The sequence below is a fragment of the Sphaeramia orbicularis genome, chromosome 13 (genome assembly GCF_902148855.1).
Source record: "Sphaeramia orbicularis chromosome 13, fSphaOr1.1, whole genome shotgun sequence".
NCBI classification, from domain to species: domain Eukaryota; kingdom Metazoa; phylum Chordata; class Actinopteri; order Kurtiformes; family Apogonidae; genus Sphaeramia; species Sphaeramia orbicularis.
In genome coordinates this window covers 43,293,453-43,315,145 of record NC_043969.1, presented here as the reverse complement: position 1 = coordinate 43,315,145, position 21,693 = coordinate 43,293,453, and the positions used below count along the sequence as shown (strand labels likewise).

The following is a 21,693-nucleotide window of genomic DNA, read 5'->3' as shown; positions in this document are numbered from 1 at the left end:
GATTCTATTGCATTTCGGGCTGTCGACATCATCACCATCTAATATAGATGTATGTAAAAGGAGTTAAAACACAGTCAGGTTCACTTCAGGGCACCTTCCAAAGCCTCCTCCTGCTACCCACACCAGCAGAGGGAGCATTCATCTGAAAAATGAGGTTTAATACAGCAACAGTGTGAGTTCATGCTTCCCTTAAAACCCTCAAGTGTTTTAGGATTCTGCACTTCAACCTGGAATCACACAGATAACCTAGAATAGAAACGGAGGTTAATGTGTGACAATATGAGAGGACCATGAACATAACATGCAATGCCTTTTTAAGTCAACATGCATGTAAAATGTGCAGGATTATATTGCATGTCAGGGTTTTGACATCACCATCATCTGATTTATTTTTCTTTTATTTTTCCTGATAGGAGCGTAAAAGGAGTTAAATGCCAGTCCAGTGTGACACATCAGTACAGTGACATACGGATGCCCGTGTGGCCACGCTAATTATTGTCAGTGATAAGGATGGACTCGCAGAGAAATGCATCGTCCTGCCCTTCTACATCTTGAATAGTGGGAGTCATGAACCGCTGCAAGGTGACGCGTCCTCTGATTCCAACCGAAACTTCACCCTAGACACGCCGTGTGTTTGTCACCCCGTGGACCGCTTGTCAAACTGCACCACCTCCTTGTGCGTGTGTGTGTCTGTTTATTTTTTTCTTTTTTTTTTTCTTTTTTCTTTATTTTTTCTTTCCCCCCCTGAACCAAACATCGGGACCTTATCTCGGACCGTGTGGCGCAGTGAGCAGGACGCGGAACAGGAGCGAGGCGGAGCGGCGGTGGAGCAGCGGCGGCTACGGCCACTACTCCGGGGAATGTCGACTGCTGGCCGTCAGTCCTGACATCGGCCTCTTCTGATCTCAGACCAGCCGAATGGGGTACAGTACACCGCCTCGCACTATACGCCTATGCTAACCGCCGCAGATCCCGGACCCGTGTTCCGTTTTAACCTCGGATAAGTTTGTTTTGTTTTTTAAAGAAAGTCTTCGCTTTGCTAACAAGCCGATAACAAAGTTCAAATCCCGTTAGCTAGCTCCGGTTCTCCTGCAGATGTGTATGTGTGTGTGTGTGAGTGTGTGAGAGCGAGAGCTACGGCGACGTCAGCGTACGAGCCAGTCGGCTAGCGGAGACATGAATTAGCATGCTAAGTTAGCCCCCGTGGATGTGGATGTGGATGTGGCTGGCGCAGCAAGTCCCCACTCATGAGCCGGGGGTTCACACCAGGGGCATGTGTCCTTAAATTCTCCTATACAAGGCCGCTTCGACTTTTTAGGCTTTAACGTGCCACCTACTCGCACGTACGAGCGGCTAAATCCAGATGTGTAAGTTACTAATATTAGCCGTTATGCTAGCTAATAAAGCAGCATTTGAATGGTTTAATGCTAATCGGCTAATCCGTGTTCAGTGGGTGAGAGGCTGATACCTGTCACTTCAACACACGGGCACGGAGGAGGAGGGAGGGGGCATGTGGACACCGACATGCACCGATTTACCACCCACACATCACCGCAGCCCCGTGGGAAACCAAAAACTCACAGCAAACACGGTCACATTTTGTCTGTACATAACAAAACATGGAGAAAATAACGTCAGGCATTTCCTGCTTCACTGTGCAAAGGCTGGCTCCACCAGACAATACATGTTAGTGTCATAAACAGCCAACACTGCCACTCTGGGGCTTTTCTGTGTGTGGAGACTTTCATGCATGAATTAGTATAAAACTGAGTGGGTTTACTGCTCCCAAATCAGACTTAAATGTGTCCAATTGGATTATTTTTTTAATGATAGACATATATTTCAGTCAGCAATTTTAATTACAAATATTAGGATGGTGTCCAAAAGCCACTTTCCATAAAATTAATATTATTGATTTAGGAGAACTTAGTCTAAAAGGTAACTCTCCCTCAAAAAAGAGATTTCCTGATTAGATAAAGGTTAAATTAATAACTAGTGGATGTTACATGTTAGTTGTAATATCAATTATTAGATACTGTATAAAAAATTACTAATTAATGTGGGAACCCATGTAGAAATTTTTGCTGTACTGCTTTAATGAGGCCTAAAAGAGCTAATTATTGTAATTATAAGTCTGAATAACACCATGCATGAAAGGGTTACTATGACTTTTATGGTCTCCAACTCCAGCCTCCCCTCTCCAGCCTGTTGAACATGTCTGATATTCCTGCTCTTAAACCAGTTTCAACAGTGTTTCCACAGTTTTTCTCTTGTGCTACTCAGCCTTTAGGTGTGTGTGTGCGTGTATGTGCACACTCTGCTTCATGCTGTGTGTATCTACAATATCCTGGTGAGCTATATATAGCACCTAACAGAGTTTGCAACTTGATCCGAATTGTCTTTCAAGGCTACAGTCCACTGTGCATTGCTTTCCACTGGAAGTGAAACATCTACGTGATCTTTTAACGGCATCTTTATCCTTTCTCTATTATTATTTTATGTCCGTAGGGAGCCATGTGAATTAGGTTGTATGTTTAATGGTATTAAGAGGAACCAACATCACATTTATACAGGTCAGCACTTTACACTGTACACTTGGTTGATGAAACAGTCTTAATGTTGCACAGGCTTCTGTTAAGTCCATGTTCATTGATAAATTCCTGGTGTGAATGATTAATATTTACAGAACCGCTTGTGTTTTTTGTCTAGAGCTGATTTGAAGGACTATACCATCCACACAGACCGCTTCAGTACAAGCAGAGACAGATTTGGCGAGCTGCTGACAAAGTGTTTCTTATCTGGTTAGGTGATCTGAGAACTTTGGGGTGAGTTACAGGGAGCACTGCTAAGGTGAGCTATGAAAGAATAATGGGATATTGAGAACGTTTCCACACGACAGAATATACTGCTAAGCACCAGACTCTATAAGCCCACAGTGAAAAGATCCGGCCTTCATGTAATCCCTAAATAGAAAGCATTTAGACTGAGCATATTTTCTGACACTTTCTGGTTCACTTCGCTGTCTATTATGGTTCTGTGTTCTGTCTGTGTGCCTGTCTTTTGCATATTTTTGCATACAGGCTTTGCATATGAAGGTGCACTGTCTAAACCACTGTTGGCCCTGAGATCTTCTTAAAGTACAAGATGGTGACACCGGTCCAAAACACATTTATGGGTCGGGTCAGAATAATACCATCTGAACTCAGATGTGAAGCAAGTAAAAACTCTGAGACCCTCTGCACATGTGTACAGATAAATGTTCTGTGTACTCCTAGTCTACAGCGTGTATGGATTAAATGGTGTATCAGCAGAACATCAGTATTAGCTGATATTGGTGACATTGGTCAATTTCTGGTTTTGGCATTCTGGTCTGGTATAGAAGCGTAGTGTCCCACATCAGCAACCTGATGGCGAAGGCATCAGGGCTTTAAATCCAGCTGGTTTTGCTTCATAACAAGCAACTTGTCAATGTGGTGAATGTAATGTTATCGTTTCTATATATTATTCTAAACAAACTAATGCAGTCGTTCCCAACCTTTTTTGGCTCGTGACCCCATTTTAACATCCCAAATTTTGGGTGACCCCAGACATTCAAAACGGAGACTTTTTTTTTTTTTTTTTTTTTGCTAAAATCAATTTGTTTTTGATCATGTAATAGTTTGCTATACTATGCTGCAAATACATTTTAATATTAGACAACATTTAGGCTATATAATGTATATTATCATGGACAGAGGCAGAAAAGCCAGGTGTAGATTACTGCACAAAGTGAGAATTTTATTTTCCTTGGTCAGGGTATGTACAGTCTGTCCAGCTTGTATTTACAAGGCTGACAGTTAATACTGAACAAACAATTAGTCAAACTATGAATTATGAAAGAGCTGCAGCATCTGAAACCGACCACAATGAACATTTGAAAGATAAACAGTACCACAGTGCTTCAGTTTCAGCTTCACAGTTTGCCATGTTTTGTATGTAATGTGATTGTCTCTCTCAACTCGCCATGTATTTTTTTATTAGTAAGTTGCTTTTTTTTTTTTTTTTATCAATTACTAGAAATTTAAGGCAACCCCATTTGAATTCCAGGCAACCCCAAGGTTGAAAACACTGGACTAATGGAACAGCTAGTTTCTGAAGTGTGATTTACTGTAGAGCGGAATCCAGGAAGATGTGCACGGTGCATGTTGTGTGTGCTGATAAGAATGGTCATGTGCATTTTATCGTGACATGGGACTAAAACTGCACAATGTGGCATCATATCTGATTTCAGTCTGATGAAAGAAATGAGATGAAAAACACAGACCCAGCATGTAAACAATGCAGTAGAAAAGCCATGGCAAACTTTGTCACATAGCCACCGTTGTGCTTCGCTCCTCCATCTTATTCTACTCATTATTTAGAATTTATCATCAGATGGCAAACCGCATTACTGGTGCACCAAGTGTCATGGAGATCACACACTGTCATGGGCTTTGGTAGTCTCCTTTCTTTACTTCTGCTGAGTAGAAGAGCAGTGTTTAGTGGTAAAATCTAGTATGCTGATTCTGTCTGGTGTTCATCTCAAACAGACTCAAGTTCTTTGATTGGGAAATATTATCTGCTGTGTTTGTGGTTGTTTCATAGATATTTCCTGTTTCAAAGATATTTTGATGAAGGCCTCAAAAGACACTTCAGTAAGTTGTCTTTTATAATGGTAATGTCTTTGTTTCTTGCATAAAAGGAATAAGAATAACAGTAAAAACAAAATAATGAGAAAGTAAAATTGGACTTGAGAATTTCACTGTTGATGCATCGCTATTGTATAGTTTTATTTGCACTAGTGGACAGATGCATGCGTAAAAACAAATAAAATATGGAAAATTTTATTTACATGTGATATTCCTTCAAACTTATTTAGTAGAGATAGACATTTTAATTGGTGTGACTCTATTGGCAGAACTAGACACTGATAGTAGTTTGTGGTTTATATTAACCTTCAGAAGTAGAATTTCTTTGAAAGAAAATTATGCCTCAAGAAATAAAACTGACTGCAACATAGATTTTAAGTTTAGAATTTGATTGGAATTGCTTTGAAGTTGGTGCATTGTGATGCTAAATATTCGTTTGTTTATGTATTCATTAATTTTTTAGAGGTTCAGTTCAACATTTATCTAGTTCCCAACTAAATATGGTTAATTTCAGACGTGCATAATGCAGTTCGTATCTACTTTTTCCTGCCCAACTTTCGTTATTTTTACATTAGTTGATTTTTAATAATTGATCTATCAGATGGAACCTTGGATTCATTGGCTATGCTTTGCTAATGGCAAGGTTAGGTTGTTTATGTATCGTGCAATATCGAACAGTGTTATTGCCTATAGTAGATTTCCCTTGGATAGCACAGGCCAACTTCAGACTGTAAACAGAAACTATGCTCTATATTCTGTTTGTTTCCAGCGTAACTTTTTCACCAAGCTGTGCAGCCCTACAGTAGACTTTACCCTACATCGTTATAGTCACAGTGTGCAAGATGGCTAAAGAGAAAAATGCAACAAGAGAAACTTTTCCAGAATTTAAAGCAACTGTATCTCGGTTTGGAACCACATTAAAAAAAAAAAAAAAAAAAAAAAAGGTTGGTCTGTTCTTTGAGACAAAAATGTAGGAACTGAGGATTGGCCTCACATTCATCACGTCTGAAATATTAAAGCTTAAGTGTTGTTTGGAGTCAACTGAATCTCACGCTGGCTGCGAATCCACATCATAATGTCTGTTACTTTTTATATGAATCCAAATTGTGTGTCCTTTTTTGGATAGTTTCCTCATTTCTTCTGAAGTGAGGAGACGTAGTGTCTGCTTTAGATCGACGAAGCAGAAGTTGATAATGATGCGGTGTATACATGTTTTAGTTTAGGCTGAAGTAGTGTGTGCATTAATTAGCAGAACAGAACTTTCATTTTAAGGCTGGTTACTTTTCAAAGTGTCTGTAGGAGATACTGTAAATTATCCAGCAAAGGCCAAACGGGTGCAAACACTTTGATGATCTGGAGGTAGTTTCCCACCTTGTTATATCCATTAAAAATAACTCCCATGAATGCTTGTCTAATCCAGGTGAATTTTCCTCTCGGCTCTGTCTGATCTCTTCTGCATCTTGGGTTTCTATCACCTGGCAGGGCTGCCTCGGTGGAGGACGTTCACCTCTACTTGAGCCGTTTGTGTTACTTTAAGTGTTTCCACGGTTGGGCCGCGTCTGAGTCGGATGGCAGTCTGGACGTCTGCCCGCTTAAGCTCTAGACCGGCTGACGGTCTGGTACGTCCTTGTCCTTCAGGTTCTGGTGAATGATTTTGTGTCTGCATGTTCAGAGTGAAATGTTAGCCACTGTTTATTGTTAGTTAAGTCTTTAGGGGCTTCCCTTGGTTTTCAGGGGCTTAGGTGCTGTCTAGGTTTGGAGTTATTTATGAGATGTTTTCAACCATCATTTGTTCCATGATCTGTATTTACATTCATACCAGCGTTTTCATTACAAATACCTTTCATATTAGCACGTTTTTGTGTAACTTGTGGGCAGATGTTGGCATTTTAAAGATCCTGCTGCAAGGAATTTTTTACAATTTCACTAGAAATATTACAATTCACATCATTTTTGACCAATATTATTGCATTTTGTCAAAATCTGGAAAACTAGAATAGATAATAAATAAAATAATAAAAAAAAACACCCCAAAAGCCTAAAGACATAAGTAGCTAAAGGAGCCCACTGGGGACCAACTACAACCATTACATCTGGGAAAAGTCACAGTCAGTTTAATGCTCTCCACATAAATTTGACATTGATTTGACTTAGGTGCTTCCCAAAATGGATTGGGTGCTTCACCTAAGCCTTATAATGGCCGGGAAAACCCTGGTGTTGTTTGGAGAGGAGTCTGTGCAAATACTTTCCTTAATTCAAATTCACTTAACAATTGTACATTTAGTTAGAGTCAGAGTATATGTCACAAATCTCCAGTTCTGGTAATGACGGCTTTGTTGGCTTTGAAACCAGTCCTGAACATTATTTGTTTCTTCACCAAAGCATCCATTTTATCCAGCTGAAAGACATTACACATCATTGCACAAATCATTAGTATTATTTTTCAGCTCCTTGGTATTTTAAGGCACTCGGAGTCATGACTGAGCTGTTTCCAGACAGGAAGCTCCTACATCCACAGATAAACAAAGGCCATCGCTGAATGTCACCTTATTGCAGACTGACAGATGGTAGTCAGAAAGAATTGGTGCATCTCCGTTAGATATTGGGACCAGCGAACTGCATCCTTATTGACTCACAGCCACTGATGAGATTTACTCCTTAGGTATTGAAATGTGATTCCAAATGACAGGGCATTTTCTGACACTTGATAGTATCTAAGCAGAAAGTTCAGCACCCAGCCCTGGTTACAGTATCACAGGACGAATGCAATGTAAATGTGGATTTTAAAAGCATATGTGAAGCAGATTGTTATACCAATGAGGATGGTCTTTGCCCTTAGGAAGCTCTCAGAACGTTGTATCTGATTGGTCCAGCAGGTCGTCCTGTCCTGAACAGACTGAGAGGAGTGTCTTCATCTTCACGCTGAATGGCTTTTGTCCATCAGCCTTCACGTTCTCCAGCCAATCCCCTTCTCTCTGCACTGAGGCTGTAGTTTGGTCTTTTTCCTCGCTCTGGTTGGCTGTCGTCCCAGAATGTGTTGGAAAGGATACAACCCTTGACCCTCTGTACAAAACCAGTCCAGTACTTCCCTGTCTCTCAGCTCAGGCAAAACCGGGTTCAGTCTTCTTCTTAACACTTCATTTGCAGTCTGTTAATGAAATATGGATCTGCCAACAGATCCTGAGCACACTGCCCGCATTACATGAATTTAGAAAAATCAAAACCGGCCAGTCCAGGACGCCTTGGACAAAATTCACCGTCTGATACAGTTTTAGCCTTTGTAATAAATTTTGATTATTTAAACTTTCAAAAACTGTTCAGTGAATTCACAAGTTTTGTTGTTGAGCTATGACCAGTGTTGGGCAGCATTAAGTAACTATATTTCTGATTAGTGTGGTGAGAACATCCATGTTTTCTGAATCAATCAGGCTTTCAATAGCAAAGTTTGTATCTATTAGTTATAATAAGTAGTACTGTATTGTCTGTAAGGATTAAACTGGTCAAAGCGGCTGTTACTTTACTGAAACAGTGAGATGACATGCTAATTGTTGGTAGACTGATGAAGTAAACTAGTGCTGCAACAATGAATTGATTAAATTGATCTAAATCAACTCTTTAAAGAGTTGGCAACAAATTTGGTAGTCACTTCGTTTGGTCTTGAGCACGCTAGTATTAAGGCATGCCCACATGCTGTGTAGTTTAACAGAGGAAAACACAGAGCAGCATGGCTGAGGCGTCGGATGTCAGGTCAGATTTTTAAAGCTTTACATTATCTTCCCAGTGGCCACAACAGTCCCGTTTACCCGAAAGGTAGTGCGTTGTTAATGTAACAAAACTTGAATATGGAGAAAAAAATGGCCAAAATCCCATGGTGCACTACACTTCAGGCAAACAAGGCTATTGTGGTCACCAGTAACATAAACCTATCTTAAGATAGCCTACTTGAGTACTTTAGCCCTCTAGCTAGTTAGAGACTGTCATCATAATGTTTACATCCATCTCCGTTTATCAGGCCACCAGACTAATGTTACCTATCGGAGCTGGTTGAAGACAATATCTTGCTAGTCTGTAGCCATAACAAGTCTAGGTAGCAAGCTAGTGCTCACTAACTATACCCGAAGCCATTGTGGGGATATAATCATTATAGTGACTTGTCTGCAGCCTATATTGCTTTGGGTTAATACCGATCTTTGAGAATTGAGTCTTTTGTGTTTATCCAATAAATCGATTAGTTATTAAAATAATCTACAGGTTAATTGATTATTAAAATTGTTGTTAGTTGCAGCCCTAAAGTAAACACACTGATCCGTCCTACCTGGCAACACACAAAGGCTCAAAAATCAAGCCAGTTTGAAAAACCTGCAGTTCTTTAAATGGCCACTTGAGGCTGGTTTCATGACTCAGTCTTCATAGACCCGTGTGTTAAAAGCTCAACTTTATAGCACGTATAAATAGAAGAACAGTCTGATATTTAGTGCCTAAATTTTGACATTAGTTGCCCAATTAATTTCAAGTAAGAAATACACTTATCTATCATAGTGCTAAGTGATGGTGAGTTGCTGTTCTGTGGTGGGTGGAGTTTGACAACTCATAGAGCTTCCGTTTATTGAATAAAATACTTTCTATCCTGAGAGACTTGTCTGTTGTAGTTATAGTCCGGGCATTAGAAGTACAAAACTAATGACGTTTACCAATAGCTGAATACAACTTCTATCGCACCTATTAGCATAATATGGCTACATTAGCCCAATATGTTAGCATTAGTTTTTATTGTATTCTATAGGCTGTCAGCAAACATGCTAATTAGACCAGCTAGTGCTAATTAGTGTGTTTATACATTAGACAAAATTGACATTGCTGTTATGAAACACAACTACTGTATATGTGTTGACATTTAAAGGGCAGCTAGAATTACCTTCTGGTGTTTAACCTTTACCAGCTAAAAGTGTGGTGTGTTTTTAGTAAGTTCACATTAGCTTGGTGAGTTTTACTCCACGTCTAAATACGGTAAATTCTGGCTCTACAAAACAAGATGGCAACCTTCAAATCCTAAATTCAACACTTCAAAATGACAGTCCATAAACCTGTCAGTGTTTTGCTCGTCTTTGCTCTTTTATCACTCAGTGTACCATCTGTCTCTGTAAGAGGCTGAATGTAAAGTGTTTCTATGGAAACAACAAAAATTTCATTGAACTCTCAGCAGAATCTTTTCATACTTGCTGAACTATTATTGACCTTTAGGTACTTAAACGTGGAACCCATTATTTGTCATGAATTATGTTTCATATTAGAGTTTACGAGAAATGATGCCATCTCAGCTCATCTCTACTTAGACTGACCTTCATGGTTTCGAGACTCAAATGGTGCTTTAACATGCAGGCCTGTCTTTTATTCTTGTTTTTATTAGTGCATTTCAATAAGGTAGCTTTCAAGCTGATACTTTGCTGGCCTTGATGGTTTCATGTAAATCTGTAGTTCACAGGAGAGAATCCCTGGTGAGATTTGTGTTGATTCTACATTAAATATCCATCATTACAAACCAAGCATTCATCCATAGCTCTACCTATTTACTGTGCATCATTCAATGTCTTGACTCAGAACATTTTTCTATGTAACTGTGTTTTCACCTCTTCTGTCATCAGTGATAGTGATGTTTTGACATTTCTTTTTTTGTTTTTTTTACGTGCCTTCCTGTATTGCAGGTCTTCCTCACTCACATTGCCTACTGGTTAGCCCATATTTGCTCAGACCTGTGGCTTGTTTGGTTGTCATAGCAACCAGCCGCAATCCCACTAACGCATAGAATATTCTTTTGACTGACACTTGTGTGCTGCCCCACAATGCACTGCAGTCCTCTCCTACTAATAGGCTACAGAGATAATTCCCTGCTGCGGCAAAATTAATGTCAAAGGTAACATCTGTCTTAAAACACAAGGAAAAATGTGGGGTTTTTTTTTATCAAACTTTGGGGGCTTTTAAAACCTTATTTTGAGGTGATGTTTGTACAAATGGATGCCGACCTGTAGTAACCTCTTGTTCTGTGTGTTCACAAATACTGTACATTCCCACCACACCAGACTGCAGATAAACAAGCGGCATGTCAGGAGACAAAAAGAAGTGTGCAACTGAAGAGAAGAGGAAAAGTTAGAATAATACGGACTATAAAGGGCAAGAAATGAATATGGCTATAGGGCTGAACATGGTCAATAATCCATGACCAGGGTTTCCTCTTAGCAGGCCCACTTGAGCGCTCAGACCAAAATATGCCAAACATGCAGCTCTTTTTTTCTTTCTTTTTTTCCTGCAGGATTTCTGAACAGTTTCCAGTAGACCTTCCCTTGCCTACAGCCTCTTGTCAAATCTTATTGCAGCTAAAGTTAATTTCAGAGGTGAAGTCACCCCTGTCTTTTGCTGGTGTCAGAGAGTTGTAGCTTATATGCTTTTATTTTTTTCATGACTTCACTATTGCTTTTACCTTTATTCAGGTATAAGCCAGGGTTTCATCAACCATGTGCAGTTACCACCTCAGCTCATCACCAACAAGTGGTGCCAGGTGCAACAAACCCAGCCATTACAAGTGAATGGGAGAAAAAAAAAAATTAAAAATGTATAAAAAAATTTCACTTTGACCTACTTTTCCCAGAATGGAACCACAACTATTCTGGGTCACTGGAAATCTATAAACCCAACTTGGTATGAATTCAACCTACAGTTTTGCCACTAGCGTGTTAACAAATAAACAAACAAACTGAGCCAAAAACAATACTCCTTGCCTTCCCTTCGGGGGGTGGGGTAATAAAAGGAAAATTAACCATATCAACTCTGTTCATGCCTTTCTGAATGGGTTTCTGGGTTTGGGTTAGGGTCAGTGATTGTCGCTTTACTATTCCTGTAACTCCACTCTGAGTGTGGATCCAAGTTAATATTCCTAGAACAACCAGCTTCTGCAACCCGCCTCTGAGACGGTCCAGGCCGCCAGTTCCTCTGCACGGCGAGTTTGAGTTTGAGGACGGGAGGACCTCCCGCGGAGGGGTTTTCCCCGCCCTTCCTTTGTGCCCCTCCAGTGCCAGAACCATCGCGAGTGAGATCAAGATGCCCCGCCTCCCCCAGGGGTCCGTGAGACGGAGCCGGCCACGCCTCCATGTCGGCAGTACCCGGGTCAAGTACTCGTGGTCCTGCTCTGAAAAATCAATCTCACCCACTATTAATCAATTACGCAAAATTGAAAATCGATATTTTTACCCAACCCTAGTCTCCATTGTCTGTTTTTATTTAATTTTTGTCAAGCACTTTAAAAAAAGTGAAACAAAGTTTATATTATTATGACCTTACTTACAGAATGTGTGAGCTTTTAATCTGTTGAGTTCACCAAATTAACATGAATTCCTTTATCCATGATGTTTTTCCTGTTCCTCAATGCAAAATCGAACTAGTTGCTTCATTATCAGAAATTGACAGTGGGAGTTTTGCAGGTTTTGTAGATGACCTTCCAGTTTGTAAGAGGCTTTGAAAAGCTGCATGAGGAAGGTTTTTCTTTTTTTACCTAATTCTGCTTGTTCCTGAATAGAAGTATACAAGCTGAAAGTTCAGTAGAAAAAAAGAGTATAAAGGCTGGAATTGATTGATCTCTGGCAGCAGAATTTGCTTTAAATGTACTGATGGCTGCAACTTCAGATTATTGACATTGGTTGGTTTCCATTGAGTGAAAGTTGGACAAGGTTTAGTGGCTGATTCATCATCTTTAAACTTAGCAGAGGTTGTGTATCGTGTCCTTGATGGTTTTTCTAAAGCTTTTCTTTTAAATTGCTTTCACTCTTTTGACAGAATTATCCATGTTTATCCTCTTTTATAATGTGTGCAAAGATTCTTTTTAAATGGAGACTCATTGCAGGTTTATAATCAGACGAGTGTTAGTTGTGATGGTTTGGAGTGGTGGATAGGACCAGGCAATTTATTGACTTGACACGTCTCTTTTTGCAGCTTGCTGTAGTATAATTTGTTTCACCGCAGTCTTGTAATGAGCCAATAATGTTTACACTTTTAATAATAATGGAAAAGGTCACTAATGAGCCTTTTGTTCAGGTGCTTCAGCAAAGTCTGCAGCCATCAGCAGCTCACTGATAGTAAGGAGACTCAAATGGTTTAAGGTTTAGCTTTGTTTACTTTTATTTTACTTTTACTACAAACATAATCTTTAACAAACTCCTGCACATGAACTAATAAAACATTTGTAGTGGTTCACAAGCATTAGATTTTTAATAGTAATATCAGGTAACAGCAGCAGTTTGGATGAAATGCAAAGTAATTAATCAATAAATCTAGACCTAAACCTCAAACTAACCATAAATAGCCTACATAAGCCTAAAGGCGGCCATACACTGTGCAATTTTAGAGACGATTTCTCACTCGTGCGACTCTTTCTGGGATCAGGCCCGATGTGCCTCTAATCGTGTGTCGTGCTTCGTGCAGTGTACATGGGGGAAGAAGAAGCGATTAACACCTCACGACCAGCAATCGTGTGCTCACAAGGAAAACGGAGCTGTTTGAAATCCTGCTCGCTCCTCGTGAGGGTATCGCACTGTCAAAGCAGTGCCACAAGCCGATGTGCCTCAAATTCTCACACTGTGCATGCGCCAATACAATAATAGCCAGCTACTGTAAGCTAATTCTAAGCTTACAGTAGCTGGCTGTTGGCCTAGCGCAATTTAGCTTTTGCAGCTTACCTCCAGTTCCCGCTGTAGGATTAACAGCCCATACTGTCCACGTCTGGACAACCAATTCCTGCACCAAACACGTCGTTGTCTTTTCTTCTTCTTTGATTCCCCGCAGATAATGGCACATATTGCCAAAGCAATTCATTGGTTTTTGTTTAGCACTACTATTTTGTGACTCACGCCAATACACAATCGTCTATGCACTTCCAGATTCTTTGGTATTTTAATGTTGTATTTCCGGATACAACACTTGAACGTGTGGTGCGTCCTCTGGTGTATGGTCGTACAGTGTGAGCAGTCAGGTGGCATACGAGCATTGGTCTGCACAGTGTGAGAACATGAATCGTGAGCCTGACTTTACAATTGATTCGCACAGTTTGAGATGGAGTTGCGTGCAACGATTGAAATAATTGGACTGTGTATGGCCGCCTTAAGGTAGTTATTTAGGGTGTATTCACACCTGGAAAGTTCTTTGTTCCGCTTATTTGGTTTGGATAGGATGCAAACTATTTTCTTTGTTTGTGTCAGATTGCATTTTCATTTCACTTTTTGCTAGTGGACCAAAATTTGTAAACAGAAGCACAAATGTGACGAACTGCGCTGTCATTGGATAGAAAAGTTGGGGGCGGGGTGAATCAGAGACACCCCATGCAATATGGGCATCTGACCAAATATCAATGAGACACTCAGTCTCCTCATTGCTCCACATTTGTCCCCGGCTCGTGGCTGCTGCTATTAGCTCTGGCTACCCATACGGCTCGGCTATTTCTAATATTGTTGATTACCCACAATTCCACATGGCTATGTTGGCTCGTGAAGCACAAAAAGGTACACGGTTCATTGGTTCGTTTCGGCTCGAGGCTGGTTATATTCACATCAGAAATGAACCGGCCCAGAGTCCGTTTGGAAATGGTAGGTGATCTCAGTTCACTTGTGTGGTTTGAAATGGAGTTCGCATGTTTGTATTCACACCTACAAGAAAAAAAAAAAAAAGTCCTGACTTTCTGGAGAAACAAACTGGTCCATTTTAAACAGACCAAACAAAATAGGTCTGAATACACCCTTAATGTTATCTTCTCTCAGTATCAGTAATTCCAGTTTAGAAACCTGACAGTAGCCATTAGCTGCTAACGGAGCCCAGTTCTGATATACCAATAGTTTTAATCACAGCAGTGTTCTCTGTAAAATATTATATATATAGTGTTATATTGATACCTCCCCTTATGTCCATACAACCTTCAACTCACAAAATGTATTTTCAGACACATGTGAACGCAAAGATGTCGACAAGCACAGTCCTCACTTAACTAAATCTCTATTTTAGTGACATAAAACCCTATTTATTTACGGACGAGAGGCTCAAATGTGGAAACTGTAAAATAACCCTATTAGTGTGGACAGGGCATTAAAGTTGACAGAATCAGCACAGGAAACGAGGCTGAGCAGTTTCAGCTGAATCATTGAGCTGCTTGTCTTTTGCGGAGGTACTAGGTCATACATGATATGATCGGGGTCTGTGTTTTTAGTTGCAAAAGTAACGTTCATCTGCTCCACTTGTGGAAACTGTAGTGTTGCTATGTGAAAGCTAATCTACAGAGTGTGTAACCAGTGACTAAAAACATCTTTTGGTGTCAGCAGGACAGTTGGAGGGAAATGACACGAGTAATTATTGTTTTTATTACACTGTGACCCACATTAAAGCAGTTTAGCCCAATAAAACTTTGCTCTGGCAGCTGCCTCGGTGTGATTGCAGAATTTTAAAAAAACCCTTCCAGCATAAAAGGGTTCAAAAGACTTTTCATAAACTTTGTCACAGTGCACATTAGAGCTAATTTCTTTATTAAAGCAGCCCCCAGGTATTCACTGTTCACCAAAAGAACCAGCGTGTCTCATTCTGTGGCGATAAGGGTGACAATTTTGGGCTTGTTTGAAACCTTTGTGTGTAGACATGAAGGGAATCATTACACCAGCCGCACTGCACACACTACACACACTGTTACACAATGGCAGGCGAGCCAAAAGCCAATCAGAGGTGTTCGCACGGTAACACATCTCAGCTAGACACGTTGACTGTTTTGTACACAAACACAGACGCTGTAGCACACAGGAGTTCCAACTTTCCACCCAAACACTGTGCAGATTTTCACTAAACTTCCAGAAAACTGGCAAAAAATGTGAATGTAAGGTGGTGAATCTGCTTCAGTTGTGTACAGATTACCTGCAGCACTACAGCAGAAGTAGACCAACGCAGCGATGTGACACTGAAAATTCATCTTTCTGTAATTTTTCTCGAAACTGTGACTCAGAATCAATATCTTTGTTCTCACTTCTCACACAGCAGGTAAATATTTCTTGGAAAATGTAGACATGCTGCCGGTTGTTGTCTAGACATTCAGATGAACATGTGGACATATTTGGAAATGCTGAGCTCGAGTGGAAATGAAGCTTTAGGTTGTGAGAAGTTATTGGCTGTCGAGACGAAGGACAATGAAAGCAGCATGAATCACAAAAATTTACATCCCTGCCTTAAACTGATCTGACAATAGATTTTTTTTTTACTCTTTTTGTTGAAATTAGAACATTGACATTATAAAAAAAAAAAGTCATACAATATCCAAAACATGTGATGTGAGAACAAGAACACTGCACTTGCACTAACATGTACACACACACACACACACACACACATTAAAAAAAAAAAAAGGAGGGGGTGTCTGCCTACTTACTTAATATTGAAGTAATCTATAAGGGGCTGCCAAATTGAATAAAATAACCATCTTTTAGTGAAATTTTGATGTTCTTGCAACAGAGCCTGATTGATATTAGATTTTTTTAGCTAATTTTTGTGTTTTTTAGTCTTTTACTATTTTTACAGCACTGTCAGTTATTGGCTGTAATGAAATAAATATATTGAAAAAATAAAAATACGACCATGACTACAGAAGAGCCATCTCTCAGGAAAATGTTTTATTCATTAATGTAAAATTTCATTTAAAAAACAGGTAATTATAGGTTCATTCTTCTGTCTGTACCCCTCACCACCGTGTTGGAGTTGGTCCCCGAGCACCTTCAATAGCGGCTCACTGCTTTTAATATGTGTTAATGCTAATGCTAGGTACTGTGAGTTTATTAGGACGGGTAAAATGCAGAGGCTGAAATTCCCCACTGGGTTTGAAAAAAAGTCTGATTTGGCAGGAGGTTGGCCTGTCACTCAAACCTTCTGTTAGCCATAAAATCTCATTAACATAGGATTAATACCCAGTACCCCAATCATAGGGTCCAAATAAAGAGAATGAGACCAGAATGACCCCTGGAAAAACTATGTGCTCACATTTTCAGAGTCAGTAGACTAGCATTTAGCATTGGCTCACCTGATTCCTGTAGTTCCACCCCTTTTGTTCAAATATGGTCACTTCCTCTGTCCACTAGTTATATACAATTTGTGGTTCACACCTATCTCTAACAAGTAGTGTTAATTATCTAGAAATACATTGTTAGCAAAACATAAAACCAATAATCTATAGGTGTGTGTGTCTTAACTTTTTCATTGTCAAAACAGTTGCTGAAAGTTTCTTCCTTGCGTCTTGTTTGAGCTTACATTTCTGTTTTGTTATGGCTTTGCCTGTCATTGTTTTGATGCGTCTTGTTTCTTGCATCTTTATTATTGAATCCTCTCCCACTTTTCACATGATTTAACCAACATTCCTAAACATTTGAAGGGAACAATTCCACTATTTTAATGAAGAAATTTAATTCCCATTATTATGTATTTTACTCATGACATTTGGCGTTCCAATGAAAACAGCTCAGCTAAACGACTTTATCGTCTTTCTCTAATTGCTATCAAATCTAAAAATCTAACAGAACAGCAAGTTACAGATGTAGTTTCACATCCAGCAGCTCCCCGTACACATTAACTTTCCATCTACTTGAGATTATAGTTGTTTTACCTTGGACAGTCCTTCTGAGACGACTTACTTTGTTAAGTCATTCGCTGTGTTAGAGCCGACCTTATGCCATCAGAACTCACGGTGCTCAAGCCCATTTAACTTATTTACCTTCTCTGAGGCTTCAGTTTGACTGGCGCCATGAGGAAATGCAGTTTGTTAACCATCCGATTTCAAGAAAAGCCTCAACTGTGCGTGTCTGTGTAACTGTGTGCACTTCTGCGTCATACACATTATTCATTCATCAGTACTGTTAAACACTTTGGCCTCTGTGTTTACTGGCTCCATCCACAGAGCAGCTCTGTGGCATCTGTGTTTTGGACTTGGCTTCGTATTTTGTTCTCACTGCTGGCCCAGGGCTCTCTGGGTCTATTAATACCACCTCGCTCTAAAAATACAGAGTACTGTGTGACCCCCTGGGACTAAATCGGAGCTCAACCTCTTACCGTACTCACATAGACACACACAGCACTCATAAATTCACACCGATACTTTTGTTGTCCGATGCTTGTCTTGGGATTTGCACCAAAACCTAGAAATCGTCCGTGAGTGTTTCTTAGAGAACAACATCCTTGAATGGTCAGCTGAAAAACAAAAGAGGAACGCAGGCATTCTTAACCTTCAGAGGAAAATACCTTTTGGCGTCCAATCCATATAATCATCCATCAAACATGCTGACCTAACGGAGAACTGCGATATTTGTTTCCATTGATGTTGAAGGAATGCAGGGCCGTGTGCGCCAGCCCAGCTGATTCCTACATATACGTGTCATTATGGCCTGAATTAATTGGCTTTATACGTAAAGACCATGTGCTATGGATTGAGTCTCATTGAATTATTGCCCTAATTTGTCAGGAGCTGTGATTGGACACATCTGGACAAGGTCGAACAGTTAAATTTAATTTTCTCTCCAAACAACTTGGGAAAATGTCAAAGAAGAAAAGGCAAGTGGAGAATATTTAGCCTTCTTAACACATTTGTTTATCTCAGAGCAGCTCATCTTTGTGCTGGTTTTCATAGCAGATATGGTGGATTTATTAAGAATTCCTAAGGAATATATTCATTTAAAGTTAGGGTGAAATGCTGAAAGTGCACTAAAGATTCCATCTCTACATGAACAAAAAGCTCCTTTAACCTCATCTACACCTGGTTTTAAATCCAGGTGATAACAATCTGGTCTTGGTTTTACATTTACACCTGGTATTTTTTTTATTTATTCTTGTTCTCATTGAGATCCAATGTATGTCAGTCCTGGTAAATCATTACATGTTATAGCAACATAATCTTGTTATAGCAAAAGCTTGTTTTAACCTTACCTTTGCCAGGTTTGAACTTACTGTTATCATGTGAAATTGACTTGGCGTCTATTTGTCCAATTCTGGTCACATAATTTCTACTTCAGCTCCTCTAAAAAGGGAAAAAGTATTCTGATCGTCCATTTCTCCTAATTATCTTCAGCTTAATAATGAGCCACCGTTTTAGATGCTTGACTTCCTGTTGTCACTGCTCGCTGACAATTTCCATAACTTATGTTGTAACTGTATTTCAACTGTACTATCAGCAGATAAAGTTCTTTAGCATCTCTTTTACTTATGGCTTCAGGGGCCTGAATAATAAATTTGTTTCTTTCAATAGCCCCTTTTACACAGCACTTCTGCTCCGGAAATATTTTACCTTTATTCCAGAACGTTTGTGTAAACAAAATGTTGGGATCATCTGGTCCCGTCTCTTTAACACCTCTGGAGGTAGTAACAGAGCCGTGATAAAGGTGGAATCATGATTCCAGAGCGCTATGTAAAAGGAACACCTCTCATTCCGCAACCAAGGTGTGACGTTTTGGTGACGTATTGTGTGTGCGACTTCTGGGCCGGGTGGATTTTACAAATGAGCGCAGGCCATGTACAGTAAACAAACATATCAATGTGACCAGACAGATGTCAAACTGGGGAGATGCCGCGATCCGTGAGCTGTTGTCACTTTGGTCGGAGGACTTTATCCATGCTAACATTTGTAGAACATTGAAAGATGGGTTGACTCTGGAGAGGTCAGCAACACCGCTATGCTCGGGGTATTTCTGACGTGCAAGTTATACGTCACACTATATGCACACTATATACCGTCCCTTTGATTCCGGAACGCAGGTCCGCTAAGTCCAGCCTGTCTCACCTCTGTTACTCCTTTGGCTTGACTGTGAAAATCGGTCAATGGTGGAAAAAAGGTGGAATCACCATTTCACCTTTTTTCCAGCATCTCTGTGTGAAAGTGGCTACTGTTCAGATCTGGTACTAACATGTGACATGTGCTAGTACAAGTATTGGAAGGTCAGAGGTCACAGGAACCTGGTGATGTTGGACGAAGGAGTGTACATGTGAAAGTTGGGCTGCGTGGTGGTGCAGTGGTTAGCACTTCATCCTCACGGTTAGAAGGTTGTGTGTTTGATTCCCAGTTGGACTGAAGCTTGTGTGGAGTTTACCGGTTCTCTTCATGCCTTGCAGGTCCTCCATTTTTTCCCCACCCTCAAAAATAGATATATCTAGGTCAATTCTCCTGTCAGTGTCCTTGACAAAGGTACTGATGGGGATCTGAAGTGGGTCCCCGGGCGCCCTCAGTGGCAGCTCACTGCTTCGAATGTGTGCTGTGTGCTAGTGCTAATGCTAATGCAAGGTGATCTGTGTATTAGGATAGGTGAAATGCAGACCGCATTTCCCTGCAGAGGCTTAATAAAGCGATTTATTTTGCCTGTTTTTATATTGGTATTAATTATTTGTAGTTACAGATTATGGTGTGTAGATTATATGACCAAACTGTACAGATTAAAGGATTTTTATTGTCATGCCAGCACACATTCACACATCAGATGGCACAAAATTTGGTACTCGAGGTCCCAGATTTAGCCCAATAAGAGCTATATATAAACAATATGTACATAAAAAAAGACTTGTATAATAATAAAAGTAGAGGGGAACAAAAAGACCTATGTATAAAAACACTTGTGCGTCTGTATACACCTATAATTTCTACACCATACGGATCAGATAATATTCCAGTTGTGGTTCTAGCAGATCACTGCACATTTACACTTTTCATTATTTTCTTGATCTGGGTAATTTGTCTGGATACATATCACATTTTAAAACCAGTTTTAGATGGTGTCTTTTTCTCAATAATTCACACAAATTAAGTAATATGTAATGATTGCACATTTTTTGGCTGTTGATGACAATATAGATGTAGCTCTGTTTCTTTATCATATTTTTTGTTGTTTTTTATCCCCCTTAGCAAAGAAATCTTCACTATAAATATGACAATAGTTGCTGGGTTAAAGTCTATCAATCCTTCATCACATTATCTTTGAATGAATCCAGATGCAAATGAACAATTAAGGACAGCTTCCATTATATCCAGGTGATATATCGGTTTCAGTAAATATCACATGTACTTATTGAAAGTGGAATAAGACTAAACATGCATGTTCATTGAGTCCAGACTACAAATTGACATCCCTTTCTAACTTTTGTTTCTGTCCGTTTCCTTCTGATGGGCAGAGCCTGTTTACTCATTTCTTTCGACTACATTTCTAAAACCTTTGGTGATTCAGGCTGAGGAATGCATCTCATGGACAGCACCGTAAGCCAGAGAAATGACAACACAGTGTTGCAAACAAGCCAACAATGAGCTGCTCCTAAAGTCAACACAGAGCTGAGACTGGCTACAGTCATGGGTGGTGGACGCGATGGCATTGCACAATCTCACCAACAGATTTAGAGAACTCTGAAGACTTTGCAGATCAGGATGTACTATTAAGAATCAGTTTAACAACACCCTCCCTGTAATCAGCAGGTTGAATGTTGTAGGCCGCTGTTGTAACTTTAGAGGACTTTTTTTTATTCATTATTTGTTTTTATGGCTCCACCTTTTACATGCTGTACAGTCTGGTCCGTTCAAGGCTCTAGATTGCTGTTTTAATACACGTGTAGTAGTGACTGTACGCGTATAAACTGGAAGAAGTAGTTACACTAATGATAAGGCACAAAGCTGGTGTCTTTTTTCAGAATTAGTGGGATCAGGTGGCTTTTATTGTCACCATCCTTAGCTGCTGATTCACGTTGACCTGCTTTACGCTTGGTTTTAAAGGTTCAGTGTGTACAGTTTGGGGGATTTAAGAGGATCCAATTGCGGAAGTGAAAGATAATATTCATAATTATGTTTCCTTTAGTGTATAATCACCTAAAAATAAGAACAGTTATGTTACTTGTGGGTTTATATCTGTACAGGGAGTGGGTCCTGTCCTCATGGTCCACAGCAACAATCGATATGTTTTCACAGTTGTTCAAAAATGCATTTCTTCTCCATTTTTTTTATTTA

At 39.9% G+C, this 21,693-nt stretch overlaps 1 protein-coding gene across 1 annotated transcript in view; it reads left to right on the top strand.

Moving 5' to 3' along the window:
* The first annotated feature begins 447 nt into the window (after nt 1-447).
* Nucleotides 448-21,693, top strand: part of bcl9l (bcl9 like) — a 53,117-nt gene continuing 31,871 nt past the window's right edge. Inside the window, exon 1 of the mRNA XM_030152554.1 lies at nt 448-923. The gene's annotated coding sequence lies outside the window, so the exon portion shown is untranslated. The remainder of the gene's footprint in view (nt 924-21,693) is intronic.